This window comes from Pleurodeles waltl, chromosome 3_1, assembly GCF_031143425.1.
Source record: "Pleurodeles waltl isolate 20211129_DDA chromosome 3_1, aPleWal1.hap1.20221129, whole genome shotgun sequence".
Taxonomy (NCBI): domain Eukaryota; kingdom Metazoa; phylum Chordata; class Amphibia; order Caudata; family Salamandridae; genus Pleurodeles; species Pleurodeles waltl.
Window position 1 is genome coordinate 1,159,160,169 of NC_090440.1, and position 16,064 is coordinate 1,159,176,232.

A 16,064-nucleotide genomic window follows, 5' to 3' on the forward strand; every position below is an offset into this window, starting at 1 on the left:
TGGGAATTGTTTGACGCTTCAAAATCTAATAATAATATGTTGATCTGGGAATTATTGTCCAAAAGGCAAAGAGGGGACAGGGGTAATATTAGGAACCATATATAACATGAGAGTTGGATGGATCATTTCACTCAACTCTATGCTATCCCCCACAATACCTACCCTTGTAATCCCCAAATCTGTGACTCTGCTTAAATTGCTGCAGGTGGTGTAATCCCGAGCACGTGGAAGGGGACTGAAATTATCCCTATTTATAAAAAGGGTAATGTAAATCTTCCAATTAATTATAGACCTACTAGCCTTATTGATAATCTACAAAATTATTTTGCTAAACAACTAGTAGAGGGGCTAACAAGATGGGTTCAAGAGCATCAGGTCCTTTCCTCATTAAAGGCAGGTTTTCGCCCAAAAACCAGTACAATAGATCAGGTTTTTAGGTTGGTCCTTTTATATTGGAAATATGTAGTCCTCGCCAAGCAACATTTATTTGTTGTTTTTGTGGATCTACGATCTGCTTATGATCTGTTCCCAAGAGAACAACTGTAGGAAGTACTACATAAATTGGGAACCCCTACTAATATAATTAATCTGTTGCAGCAGTTGCATGAAAATACATATGCGCAAGTGCGATGGGGTAATCATGGCGAGTTAACTGAAAATATTCCCATTCAGAGGGGAGTTTGTCAGTGTTGTGTTCTGGCTCCGATCTTATTCACTTTATTTATAAATGAGGTGGTACAGGTTTTGACTTATTGCCAGAATGATGCTCCCTCATTGAATGCACAGAAAATCCCTATCTTTCTTTTTGCTGATGATTCTCTTCTCATCTCCAAGACACTTATGGGTCTTCAAACCCTTGTTGATAGATTTAAATGATTCTGTGCAGACTATGGGTTAGAGTTGAATATCAGTAAAACCAAATTGATAGTATTTATTTCTGGATTTTGCAGGAGATGCACAATTAATTTGGATGGCTCTTTGCTAAGTAAGGTTAGTTCAATAGACTACCTTGGTGTGAGGTTATCAAGTAAATTACATTGGGAGCATCAGATTAGTAAAAGTGCGGGGCTTCTCCAGCATAGAGCGGCCACTATCCTACGTTTTTACAAAAGTACGGTGTCAAAAGCTGTATCCCCAGCTATTAAGATTTATTTGGCAAGGACACAAGGAGCGGCCGCTTATGGTGCTGAGATATGGGGGTTCTCTAACAGCAAAAGATTAACTGTGGGTGAAAACAATTTTGCCAGGGCCCTAATTGTATGCCCTCGCAGTACACCTTTGATCGCAATGTATCCAGACTTAGGGTTTAATCATGTAGCTGATTTGATAGCCTTAAGACCCTTGCTTTATTGGTTAAGAATTTGGACTGTTCCAGAACTCAAAATATATAGGGTCTCCCTTCTTGACTAAATAAAGAGACCGAATGTGGCTACTATCCCTTGGCTTAGACATGTATCTAATTGGTTTCGCACTTTGGGTCTGGAAAGTTTTTGGGAGAACCCACAAAAGTTGGAAAAATCCCATAAAACTATCTTGAAAACAGCATATTGGTCCTATGGAAGGAACAATTCCATCTGTTGTAAATCCCACGGTCGATTAACTAATCTATTTTTTGATTTTAAGTGGTACCTACAGTATGAACCATATTTAGATATAATACCTGATTCATTAGGAAAAGGTCTGTACACCCGTTTCCATTTTGGGAGCTCACCGCTGATGTCCTTAACAAGTAGCTGGGGATCAACTTCTTTCTCTGATTTATGTCCAGCATGTTGTGGTAGCCCAGAAACTGTTGAACATTTTATGTTTTTTTGCCCTGCCTATTCCTCACCTCGGGCAAAATAGATTAGTAGAATCTGTTGATAAATGGGCTTGAAGCAATGCTGTACAGCGATAAGGGTTTTAAAAAGTGACAGCTCTAATGACTTCATTCTTGCAGTTAGTAAATTTTTTGTGGCAGCTTGGCATATACGTAATCGTTTTTAAATATCTTTTATGATGTAATATTAGGTGGTTAAGCACTTAGATTTGAGAAGTTTAAGATTGTATGTATTTATTAGTTTTATCTTTTATATTTTTACAGGTTTTTTAAAATTTTAAACCTTGAATTCAAACTGTATTGTGATGCTTGGATGGTTATGTGACCGAATAAAGCTTGTTGTGATGATGATGAATGATGCTAATGTGGTGATATATGGCACTGGGCCCCCTTAAATCAGGGCCAGAGTATTCATTCTGCTGTCAAGATTGTAATGAGGAATGTGATAAATTGTTTCAGAATAGTATGATAGCTGTAAGCCCATGAGACAGATAACTGTGAGAATCTTAGCTAATGTAACAGACTAAGGCCCTCATTATGACATTGACGATAAATCCCACTTAGCGCCATGCTGACTGCCGCCAACATACCGCCGCGGATATCCGTTCACCATATTCTGACACACACACATCAATCCGTCACCATACAGCCACACACACAATTCCGCCACACCATAGGTCAATGATAAACTGGCGGTATCCAAACCCACACCGTTACACCGTTACACCAACACAACTACACCCACCACATTATGACCCACAAATCACCACAGCGGACATACAATGGTGGTAAACCATTGGCGGTACATACCACCATGCTCAAAATACACACACACATACAAAACAACATTACATTTGACAATTCAAACTACACACACCTGACACCCATACACACACCACACCCACACCACTATAGAACACACACCGCTTACGATTACAAACAATTGGCACCAGAGAGCGACAGCAAGACCACAGAGAAGACCAGAGACACACACCACCATAAACTATACACCACCCATGCACCTCACAACACACACACCAACACATCACCCTACACACCCTCACCCACAAAACTCACACAACACCTATGGCACCACAACGACACCCCAGATTCTCTGAGGAGGAGCTAAGGGTCAAGGTGGATAAAATCATCTGGGTAGAGCCTCAGCTATTTGGAGCACAGGTGCAGCAGATATCCATTGCTAGGAAGATGGAGCTTTGGCGAAAGATCGTGGACAGGGTCAACGCCGTGGGACAGCACCCCAGTACAAGGGATGACATCAGGAAGAGATGGAACAACCTATAGGGGAAGGTACATTCCATTTCAGCAAGACACCAGCACGTAGTACAGAGGATTGGTAGTGGATCCCCACCTCCTCCCCCACAACTTACAACATGGGAGGTGCAAGTCTTGGCAATCATGCATCCTGAGTGCCTTGCAGGAGTAGCAGGAGGACTGGACTCTGGTAAGTCAACTCTTTACTACTTTCACCCCCAACCTGCATGCCATCACATATCCCCACTCCATCACTCTACCACCTCCCACTCACCCCACCATCACACCCCACTCATCCCAATGACAAGCCCGGCATGCCGTATCAATGCATGGACACCACTCACAGACCTACATGGACACCTATCATTAAAGCATGCACACTAGAGAGAATCACCTAGCCCACCACATACCAACTCACACAAGGTAAGGCTGCCAGGGAAATAACAACCAGAGAGGGCAACCAACCCATGCAAATTATGTCACACACAGAAACAATTGCACTGCATATACATTCCCACAGGTAACCCAGCCAGTTTCACCGGAGAAGAGGTGCCAGCAACATCCAGTCCACCCACAGAAGAGGCCCACAGTGATGACAGTGACTCTGCTCGCATGGATCTGGATGTCCAACCTAGCTCATCAGGGACATCCGGACAGTCGGTTATCCAGGCACAGTCACACCCCACCACAGAGCCTCACCCCTGAGGGAACACCACCACAGCACCCACCCAGCATGCCCATACCTCTGTCTCCAGGACACACCAATCAGCAGTGTGTCCACCACTACAGGGACCCCAGGCCACCCCACAAACACAGGATGATCAGGGATCTGGGGTCAGTGGCAGTGGGTACATGGTTCAGGGGACAGAGGCACAGGACAACTGGGAAGCTGGGAGGACTGCTGTGAACCAGGGGGAGAACAGGCCCAGGGAACTGACTCTCCAGGAGGCACTCACTGAGATCCAGGGAGCATACCAACATTCCCAGGATACGTTGTGCCAGATCCTGGACAACGTGCAGGAGAACAGGCGGCTGCAGGAGGGACAGTACCAGGGGATCAGGGAGGAGTTGAAGGCCATTAACACTACCCTGGTTTCCATTGCAGGGGTGCTGGCAACCATGGCCAACATTATGAGGGAGGCAGTCTCACAACAGCGGGCCCCTGCCACGAGCCAGACTACTGAACAGCCCTCCACCTCCGCTGCTGCTAGTGGACAGGAGGCCCCGCCAATGGACCAAAAGGCCACCAGCACCCCTCCTCCTGAAGAAGGAGAACCACCCCGCAAATGTTCTCTGCGATCCAGGCAGAAACCAGAGACTCTTGCCAAGACCCCCGCCAGGAAATTAGACTCTCCTGAATGTCACCCTTGTGTCCCACTCTGTCACTCTGTCCACCTTGAACTGCCATTGCTCCCCCTTCCTATGCACCTTTAGACAATGCACCTGTGCTACAAAGAGACTGGAACTATACCCTGGACTTTACTCCATCATCACCCCAACCCATTGCACTTCTCCCTTTTCTTCATAGCACTGAGTATGTCAAATGATTGAAGTATGTATTCATTTAACAAGGTTTAAACATTGCAATTCAACTGTACAGTAATGTTTACATAGGAAAGACCAGTAGTTGGCTGCAGTGAACACACCAGGAGCGATAGTGGGGCACCAACATCTGCAAAAAGAGTTGCCAAAGGGCACAGTGAGTGGCCATACAAGTGGGAAACAACAGCCTGCCAGTGAGAATGTTAAACAAGAAAATGACAATGAAATGTGAAGTTACACTATCTTACCTGTGTGTCATTGGATGTATTGTCTAATCACTGCAGTTCTGTTGTCCTCATCCTCATCCTCTGCCTCCTCATCTTCACTGTCCACAGGGTCCACTACTGCCACATGGCCATCTCCAGCCTCCTCCTCCTGCAGAAAAGGCACATGGTATCTCAAGGCAAGGGTGTGCAACATGCAGCATGGAATGATTATCTGGCAGAAGTTCTTGGGTGCATAGCACAGGGATCCACCAGTTAGATGGAGGCACCGAAATCTGACCTTCAGGATGCCAAATGTACGTTCAATGATCCCTCTTGTTTGCCCATGCGCCTCATTGTAACATTCCTCAGCCCTTGTCCTGGGATACCTCACAGGGGTCAGTAGCCATGATAGATTGAGGTAACCTGAGTCACCTGCAAATATCGAGGGACAACTGTTAGCCACACAGTATCCCTTATGGCCCACACCATACCCATACACCATCATCAACTGGGTGGAAACCAGGGCTCACCTATTAGCCACACCCTGTGCCTCTGGAGTTGGGACATCATATTTGGGATGCTGCTATTCCTCAGGACAAAGGCATCATGCACCGACCCAGGATACTTAGCATTGACGTGGCAGAGGTACTAATCTGCCAGACACACCATCTGCACATTCATCGAGTAAAAACTTTTGCGATTTCTGAAAACCTGTTCATTTTGCCGGGAGCGGGACAAATGCAATATGTGTGCCATCAATCACCCCAATTACGTTGGGGATATGTCCCATAGCATAGAAGTCAGCCTTCACTGTGGCCAGATCCTCCACTTGGGGGAAATAATTTAGCTGTACATGTGTTTAATCAGGGAAGACAACACTCTGGTCAGCACTATTGAGAACATTGGCTGTGACATTCCTGCTGCTAAGCCCACTGTCACTTGGAAAGAACCAGTTGCCAGGAAATGGAGAACTGATAGCACTTGCACAAGAGGGGGGATCCTAGTGGGGTGACGGATAGCAGAGATATCAGAGATATTAGGTCAGGCTCCAGTTGGGCACACAGCTCTGTGATTGTAGCCCTATCAAGTTTGTAGGTGAGGATAATGTGCCTGTACTCCATTGTTGCCAAGTCCACAGGGGTCTGTACATGGGGGTGTCTCCATCTCCTATTCATCCTCAGCGGTTGCAATGTATGGGGCAAAAGAGTGAGGAGCCGGTCATAAACTGTACATTGTAGCCACTACAGTTCGAGGCAGGAGGTGAATTTTTAATGTATTAGTGGCATATGTTCTGTATGTACAATTATGATCTGTGACACAGTTATGATCTATGCCCTGGCCCCCCCTGAAATGGCAGCTGCCTGTCCTGTATGGAGGGACAGGTGGAAGTGAGGTAATTCCGCTGACGTTGTGCACTGTTGTGGGAGGTGGTCGGGATCTGCAGTGCAATACATCATTGGATAGTATTGGGCCCTATGGGTTACAGTGGCCAATGGTGATGTATGCCGGTGGTGACGGTATGCACCGCCGTGAACGTCACCGCCATTTTCGATCTGTCCACTCACTTGCTACCTGACCTTCAACAGGAGAGGACCTACACTGCATGTGCTGCTGTGACCTGTGTCTGGAACCAACCATGGCCCCCGTGTGACTGGGGAAAGGGTCCCTGCCTTCACCTCTGTGGAGTTGGAGAGACTAGTGGATGGGGTCCTACCCCAGTATGGACTGCTGTATGGGCCTCCAGACCATCAGGTGAGTACACTGTGAGCAGGATGCATGGGGCATGAATGCATGGAGTGGTGTGTGTGAAGGCCTCATGTGGGGGGGTGGTGGATGGACCAGGGCAGCGTGCATCATGTATGCTGGGCCATGTCTGTATGAAAGGGTATGGGACGGGCTATGGTGGACCATTAGTGTAACAGCCAGGACGGTCTAACTAATACCTTTTCATGTGTATATTTCCTCTGCAGGTCAGCGCCCATCAAAAGAAGGGTATATGGCGTGCCATTGTCAAGGACGTGCAGACCCTGGGGGTCTACGGCAGGCGGAGCACCCACCGTCAGAATCGGTGAGAGGACCTGAGGCGCTGGGCACGGTAGACGGCAGAGGCCCAGCTGGGGATGGCCTCCTAACGAGGAAGGGGTGCCTGTCAAAACCTGACGCCCCTGACGGCCCTCATACTGGCGGTGGTCTATCTGGAGCTGGATGGGTGCTTGAGGGCATCCCAGCAGCCACAAGGGGGTGAGTACAGTGCCCATTATTACTACTTACTCCTGGTGGGGTGGTATCCAGGTGGGAGATGTGTGTCTGTGGGTGCCCCTAGCCCAGGCCTGACATTGCAGAGTAGGCCACAAGTTGGGCAGGGATCAGATGTGAAATTCCTCCAACCTAGCTAGTAGGCCTCCACTACTGGGCAGGGGTGTGTTGGTCCCAGGTATGCTGCAGTTGGCGGTATGTGTCCCTTCCCATGCCCTAGTGACTAGCATTGTTACTGGTAGTGCATTGCATAGTGCGTAGGGCTGTTCCCTGTGTGTGAGGGTGGTGTGTACGCCAACGGTGGTGTTAGTGCTGCCATTGACAAAGTGTATCCTTTGTCTCTATCCCCCCCTTTTTGTTTTGTCATCCTTTCCCTATGTGCATTAGCATCATCTGGCGGAGGAGCAGAGGCACCGGCACAGGAGGGAGCTGCATCCCACAGGACCCAGGAGGCAGAGTCCACCGACACTGAGGGCACCAGTGGGACGGAGGATTAGGGGAGCACCACGGCAGAGACTGGAGGGGACAGTTCGGACACCTCCTCCGATGGAAGATCCCTGGTGGTGGCGACTACCTCGGTGCCCACCCCAGCTAAAGGTACAGCCGCTACCCCGTACCAGCACTATCCTCTCAACAGCCCCTCAGTGAGTTGCCCGTGCTCACTCATCCAAGACGGTGGGAATCTCCTTTGCCCCAGGCACCTCATGCCCTGCCCCAGTTAGCCCTGCTGCCCTGAGTGAGGAGGCTATTGACCTCCTGCGATCCATCTCTGATGGACAGTCAACCATTGTGATGGGCATCCATGGGCTGGCAGCCCAAATACAACAGGCAAATGCATTGCTGGAGGGCATTCATACTGGCTTGGTGTCCCAGCAGAGATCAATCCAGGCTCTGGCCTCCTCTCTGATGGCAGCCATTGTCCCTGTTTCCACCCTCCAACTTCCACTACCCAGTCCCATTCCCCTCAACCCCAACCTATCCCTAGCACACAGGCAGACGAGCATGCACACAGGACAACACACAAGAGTGGCCCAGGCAAACACCATCCAGATGCAGACATACCAACATCCACTGCCTCCACTGTGGCCCTCTCCTCCTTATCTTCTACCTCCCTCCCAGTTGCGTCTACACTCACACCTGCATGCACTACATCCTCATACACTACCTCCATCACCAGCACACCTATCAGAACACAGACCTCACTGGCAGTTACCACCCCAATGGCCATGCACACGTCCCCTGTGTCCTCTCCCACTGTGTCTGTGCCTCCTCCTCCCAAAGTACACAAACACAAGCACTCAGACACTCAACAGCCATCCACCTCACAACAGCATCCAACCCATGCACCTGCACCAAACACAGCAGACAGACACCTCCTACAACCACTCCCTGTTCCTCCACTCCAGACCTTCTCCCTCTTCCCGCCCCAATGTCCCAAGGAAGCTTTTCTTCTCCACCATAGACCTCTTCCCTACCCCCATCCTTCACATCTGGCCAGGGTGGGTAAAATCCAGGCAAGCACCTCAGCCACCCAGTCCACAGGCCCAATAGTGTCCACAGCAACTCGTGGTGGGAAAGGATCCCGGGCACCAGGCAGCCACACGGAAAGGGTGCTAGCCCCAAGTGCTGCCAGGAAGGGCAAGGTGCCACACCCATCTGCTGCCAGGAAGGGCAAAGAGCCCTCCCCAGCTGCTGCCCTGAAGGTCAAGGTGCCACCCCCAGCTGCTGCCAGGAAGGGCAAGGAGCAATCCCCAGCTGCTGCCAAGAAGGGCAAGAGGTCTGCACCAGCAGGCAGAAAGGACAAGGGGCCTGGTGCTGGGACTCCGTTGGAGCCCCCACCACCAACGATGGTGGTGCAGCCGCCCAAGGCTGCAGGGGATGGGCAGGAGCACCCCCCCCACCACCACCAGCAACAGCACCACCACCAGCAGTGGGCATCTGTCTGAGGCTGCAGGGGATGGGCAGGAGCTTCCCCCCACCACCACCAGCAGCAGCAGCACCACCACCACCACCAGTGGGCAGCTGTGTAGGCTGCAGGGGATGGGCTGGAGCTTCCCTCCCCCAGCATCAGCAGCACCACCACCAGTAGATGGCAGCGATCCGAGGCTGCAGGGGATGGGCAGGAGCTTCCCCCAACCACCACCAGCAGCAGCAGCACCACCACCAGAAGTGGGCAGCCATCCGAGGCTGCAGAGGATGGGTTGGAGCTTCTCCCACCAGCATCAGCAGCCCCACCACCAGCAGTGGGCAGCCGTCCGAGGCTGCAGGGATGGGCAGGAGACTCCCCCTACCACCAGCAGCAGCATCAGCAGCACAACCACTGAGCAGCCATCACTGCCGGTGGACAGTGTGTAGTCCTGCATCCATGGGCTGTTGTGCGGCCTGGCCCCTGCAAATCCTGTGGGTATGACACCCACCTGAGAGACTGTGACCTTGCACTCCCCAAGATCTTCATCAAGGGGCTCGATGCCCCCTCCAGAACTAGTCGGTGTGGCACTCACTCACCCCATCCTCCCAGGATGAAGATCACAGGGCACGATCCCCCTCCAGAACCAGTGGTAAAAACACCCACTTGAGAGACTGTGGCCTTGCACTCCCTAGACCAAGCAGGGAGCAAATCACCCACTTAAGAGTCTGTGGCTTTGCACTCCCCAGGACCAAGCACATGGCATGTTGCCCCCTCCACGACCAGTGGTGTTGTTCCATCTGCTGGCTGAGGTGCCCCCGTTCCCTGTCCCCCTGAGGTGCCTGCTTATTTTCGAACTAATGCCTCTGCAGTGTTCTCTCCGTGTTGTTGCAGGAGTAAAGTGGGGCCTTGGACTTTGTAATGTGGCCCTGTGGCCCATGCACATTGAGGACTGGGCAATGTACCTTGATTTGTACATATGTATATACTTGAATGAACATATTTCTACTATATTTATATTATTACACTCACTTTCATCTATTCCTGTGGTCTTTGCATTATTCCTGGGGGGTACGGGGTAAATATGCTATGTCACTGCATGTGCTTGTGTTTATGGTGGTGGGGGTAGGGGTGTGTGTATTGCTTGTGTTTGTCACTCTCTTTTTCCTCCCCCCCTGTGTGCTAGGTGGCTGTACTCATTGTGGTTGTCTTCGCCGTCTTTGGTGTTCGTGGTGGAGCAGGATGTAGAAAATCATGGGGAAGATCTGCATTTCTGACTCCATGGTAGTGTGGTTCTTCCCTGAGTCTCTAATGGTAAGTCCTTGCCCTACTGTGCAGTGTTTCCGCCAGGCTTTTGATGTCAAGGGTACAACCCCGGAAAAGTGGGCAGATTGGGATGTCATAATACAGTGGGCAGAACATTGGCTTCAGCCTGGCTGTAGGTGGCTACTGCCGTGGTGCCTGTTGATTCTGCCCAGCCGGTCGTGTGGTAAAGTGGCTGTCTGTCTGAGCTCTTTCCAGCATGGTCAAAATTTGGTGGTATTTACCGCAAGCTTTACCTCAGTATTACCGCCACTTTATCACCGACCGCCAGGGTTGTAATGAGGGCCTAAATGTTCTATCCAACTTTCCCAGACTAAGAAGATAGCATTATTCAGACATATTACAGTTAGGGGATGAAGATCAATAGAGTAGAAACAGATTCAGAACACTCTTCATGTGTGCTTATGTAACTTGAGAATTTTGATCAATATAAACCATATTCATTCTTCAATAAATTATTTGAAACTATTAAGATCCATATTGAGGTCTCAGTTTAAGTAAGCAACAGGGACAGGCCTCCAGCAATGGCACAACTACCTCTTTGAATAACTACGCCAGCGGGATTTAGATCAATAAGTTTTCACTCAACTCAGTGTTGCCATACTATTTTGATATACAACACTGTAGTACTACAATATTCTCAGGCAGTTTGCACATTTAAATCCTTTCCGAGGCAGCTTGGCTATGATTAGATCAGTAAGTTCTTCCTCATCTTATTTTACTAATGTGTACCTTGCAGTGTGGCAAACTCGCACAAACCTTTATTGATTTGTCAAAATAGTGTGATTAGAGTGCCAAATAGGATTTTCTTTCTTTTACCACCAGTGGTATTTCTCGTTTCCAGATAAACACTAAGTTGATGAAAAGCATATATAATAAGGGCACAAAGCCCAATAATGTATTTGTGTTTTTCCTAATTTGGGGGCCAATGTAACTGGCTCCAATTTACACCCAGTGAAGAATTTAAGAAATGACCATTCCACTAATAGGTTGGCTCTCTGAATTCCGATCCAGAGCGGGTTTATGTTTTAATGCAAGAACTTTTTCTTAAAGAAACAGTGTTGCATCCCTACTCCATAGCAAACACATTACCATCCCACCTTCAGAGATGGCAATTTTTCAATATTTTTCAACTGGATTTCAGGGCCAAAACATTGGTAAGCTCATGTACGATTATCATTTGTAAAGGACGCCTATAACCAGAGTATGGAGTTTCAAAGCTATTTTAGGAGTTGGCAAATGTTTACTGACTTCTAAAAGGGGTTTGGTATATAGGTGAAAATGTTTCGGTGGTCACAAACAGCAATTCAGACTGTGTGCGAACATACATACATTTAGGGGTGGATTTAAGAAAAGTGTCGCTGCACCTAGTGTAGTGCCAATTCCATGCACCCCTTAGCACCCCCCCCACCGCCACCATGAGTGCACCAAATTTAAAATCCAGTGCACCATGGCGCAGCGTAGGGGACAATAGCATCAGAAACTTTGACGCTATTGATATACTGTTCAGGGTTAGCGCCAAAATGTTGGTGCTAACTCTGAACAGTACGATGGGGACCCATTGTAAACAATGGTGTGCCCCCTTTTAAAGCCTGCTCTGAGCAGGTGTAAAAGTGCTTGAAATAAGTGGTGCAAAGAAATCTTCTAGATTTTGCTGTGCCATTGTTTCGCCGCTGCGAACGGGGGAACACCTCTCTTGCATACATTATGCATGGCGCAGGCATAATATGGCGCAAGTGGTTACATAGTGGCTCAATGCAAGCATTGCGCCACTTTGTAAACATGGCCCAGCAAATTCGGCCTCCGTTAGGCCACATTAGCGTAAAAACAAATGATGCTAATGTGGTGCAAGGAGGCACTAGGCCCTCTTAAATGTGGGCCCTAGTGTATATGGCCATTTCATCAGATTCATAAATGAGTTTTTCTGTAGTTCAAAAACAGAATGTATATGTGGACATAAAAGCAACCAGTCATTACACATATCTGAATTTCGAAATGCGATAAATTACTTCTAGATTTTCTGAGTACTGCTTTAGGAGGAATGCCCCTTGAAATGTGCTAATTAAGAACAGGTGATTCTGGCATGAAAACAACTATATTTACTTTGCTGAGTATGATGTCTTATCCCAAAACCCCGCATTTACCCAAGGGGTAAAATATACCCTGGGGTTGTGTATTTATACGATTGTGATGGCATGATACACCCATGCATGATCTCACTAATTGCAGCACGTGTCAAACACATATTCACCTGTGATGACAAGTGTGTGGTAAATGAGTGTACACGATGGCGGCCAGTTCGATGAAGAGGTGACGTGAGATGAGTGCAATGTGGCCACTTCTAGAATGCATGAAATTGTTTTTCAAATTTCCATCTATTTAAGGGTGGACGAAACAGCTGATACTGGGTACTTAGCTGACAAGCATGCAACAAATTATACGCATCTATTCTCACAGTAAGAGTTTTTCTGATCTTGCTGTGGTTCACGAAGACACTTGTATATAGACTTGTTAAGCATGATGATGATATTTCTGTGTCTCCTATATAGAGGAGAGCTGGAACATTTTATGAGCGCAACAAACATATCCTGGATTGTAGGACTGGTAACAAATACATTAGAACATGGCGTGATTGACATTGGTCTGTTCTCTATATAATAGCGGGTCCCAAAATTTGAGGGCTCAAAATGGAAATATAGGAAGTTCCGAAAATAGTGCTCTGAATGAAAATGTTGACAGTATAGATGCAGGGGCACAATCAATTCAACAAGAGCATCAGCTATGTGTTTAATCTTATGAAATTTTAATTTGGATATATCGCCGCTACAAAGGGCTGACCAGTCTCTTAGATGCGGCGTGCAGGAGGTCTCCCAAGTGTCGTACAGTTTATGATTGCTAAGAGGGTTACAACATGGGAGTGCAGCTACTACAAAGGACTTAACCAATGTCTAAAGTGCTAGGTGCAGAGGTCCACCCCTGCATCAATGGATTGGTTGGTTCTTGGGATTGGTTGGCTCTTGGGAAAGTAGTAGGTTATGAGTTTTTTGCTGTAATTGATGGAGTTTGAGTTCCATAACATATTTGGTGCATCTTGCCAGCGATGTTGTGTTATTTTGGGAGAAGCAAAGAGAGGAAGCCATCTGACAAGTGCGAGCCCCCTTTACCAGGAAAATGGGTTCCAGTAGGGTCCTCCTCGTGGCCTCTAGAGAAGGGCAGCAGCAAAGAAAGTGAAGCCATGATTCGATTTGAAGTTGCACAGTCTGCAAGCCACCACGTGGCCTGAACTTTCCAAAGCTGTCTTGAAATCTATTATAGCTAGCCCATGCAGTCTCATGCGCAGGATGTGGCTGCACACCTAGCTGTTAATTGGATCAGCAGTTGAGGTCTCCCTTCCAAATACGAGGTGTTCAGAGGGAGCAAGATGCCCGTGGTGTTTAGAGAAGCAATGTATTTCTGATAGAAAATTAGACTCAGCTGCCTGCTGATGCACTTTTTCCAGGCCAATAACGGGATTGAGTTCATAGTCAGTGCTGAGTCTTCGATTTGAAATATTGCCAGGGCCTTCTGGATCAGCTCTGACCATGGGTTCCCAGGGCTTTCACAGGGCAAGCCTTTAGTGAATTTCCAGAAGCCTTCAGTACCTGGAGATAGTATTTAAAAAAGTCAGATTTTCAGGTTAGCTCTTGATGAGTAAGGCCAAATTCTATAAAATGTTATTTTGTAGCTTGAGGACTGTGCGAACTCCAGGGGTAGCTGAGCAGGCACTGGGAAAGGCAAATAGCCATAACAGAGGGCAGGTAGAAGGGTGGCCTTAATGACTTTAAGTATTGGAAAAGCGGATAGACTTTTTAGTTTTGTGTTAAGGGGGGCAAGACCAAATGTAATCACTGTGGCTTTCTTCTTTAGGGAGGCTGTGCAGGCTTGGAGTTTGTCAGTGTCTGTGAACCAAACCCCCAGGTAGTTGTATTTCAATGCCCTTTTAATTGTCAGTGGACCCAAAGGCCAGGAGAAAAATGTCTTGTTCCTTTGCTGTCCGAATATTACCACTTTGGTCTTATCCTGATTGATTGGTAGATGATTTTTAACATTGTATACACGTAGGCTGTCCAGAGCTTGCTGCATTTCAATTCTGATGTGGTCCATTATTACACTATTGTCTGTGTTTTGGAGGATGTGCACAGACAAATGGACAAAACGAGGGAGGTTCAGACCACTCTTCACCAGTGTGTTGCCCAAGTCTGCAGTGTACAGATAAAGAGGAGTGGACCAAGGATGCAACCTTGCTTCAACCCGCCTTAGATGGAGACTTTTGTGGTAACAGCAAGTGGCTCTGTTTTTATGAGTATCCATGTGTTTGAGTAAAGTGAGATAATGGCATCTAAGAGATTTGGGGAGGATCCTTCATGATGTTACTTTTCTCCATGACATGGGTGGTGTAATTTGCAATGGCAGCACTATCGTCAATAAAACAGAAGATGAGTGGTAGTCGCTTGCTAGACGCTGCTCGCTGGCTAAGAAAGGCAAGTGAGATGAGGTTGTCCATGGTTGACAATGGATGCATCCCGGCAGACTGTCTGAAAAAAATGTGAGAATTTCGTAATCTTGAACCCAGGCCTCTAGCTGTTTCAGAAGTTGACTGGCATATGCTTTAGCTTCCAGGTCCAGAAGGGCAGTCAAGAAGTAGTTTGATGGCTTTGTAAGGTCTCCTTTCTTGAACATGGGGCACAGAATGGAGCCCATTCATGCCTCTGGAATTTTGTCAGAAAGGAAAGCGTGGTGAAAAAGGGGGGTAAGTATCATTGCCAAGTCCTCCAGGGTGCATTTGAAGATCTCGACAGGGAGACCGTTTGGTCCTGGTGCCCCATATTTTTTCAATGCCTTGATTGTTTTGCTGACCTGTGCCTGGGTGGTAAGAATCTGATGATACCTTGTGGGATGGTCAGCATTCCCCTGCCTATTGGTATAAACTGGTGGCCAGAATACAGTGCAGTTATGTGGCTTACCCAGCCCCCTTCAGAGTCCTCCTTGCATTTGGTTGCGTTTGGGGCTTTTAATTTATTAATGAAATTCCAGAACTGGACTAGACTTCTTTCCTGGAGCAAATTGTGTATCTTTAACCATTGCTTTTCTTCCAAAGCTTTTTTAGCTTCCCACACTAGCTTTTTTATGTTCTCTCTCCAATTTGATGACCTCTTTTGCAGATTTGAGTGTGGGAATGAGCTTATGTTAATGAAAGGAGATTGTTAGGATTCTCCTTGAAGAGACAATGGCCTTGTTGTAGTGCAGTATGTGCTCCTTGTGCCATTTCAACACACGCAGCCACAAGGAGCTCTTCAACATCGTGAAGGAACTCTCCAACCCCAGCTCTAACTCCAACGACATCACGTCATCACAAGACCACTGCGACTCCCTCGCCACCTTCTTCCACCGCAAGATCGCAGACATCCATGACAGCTTCAGCACTCAGACCCTCCCCGTCGACCACCGACACCACAGACGCACCAGCCTCCTGCTCTCCTGGACTCACGTCAACGACAATGACACCATCGAAATCATGAACACGATCCACTCCGGCTCACCATCCGACCCCTGCCCTCACCACATCCTCAACAAAGCAAGTTTCGTCATCATACCCCAACTCCAGAAGGTCATCAACAGTTCCTTTGAGTCCGCCACCTTCCTCGAGAGCTGGAAACACGCTGAGATCAACGCCCTCCTGAAGAAACCTAAGATGGAC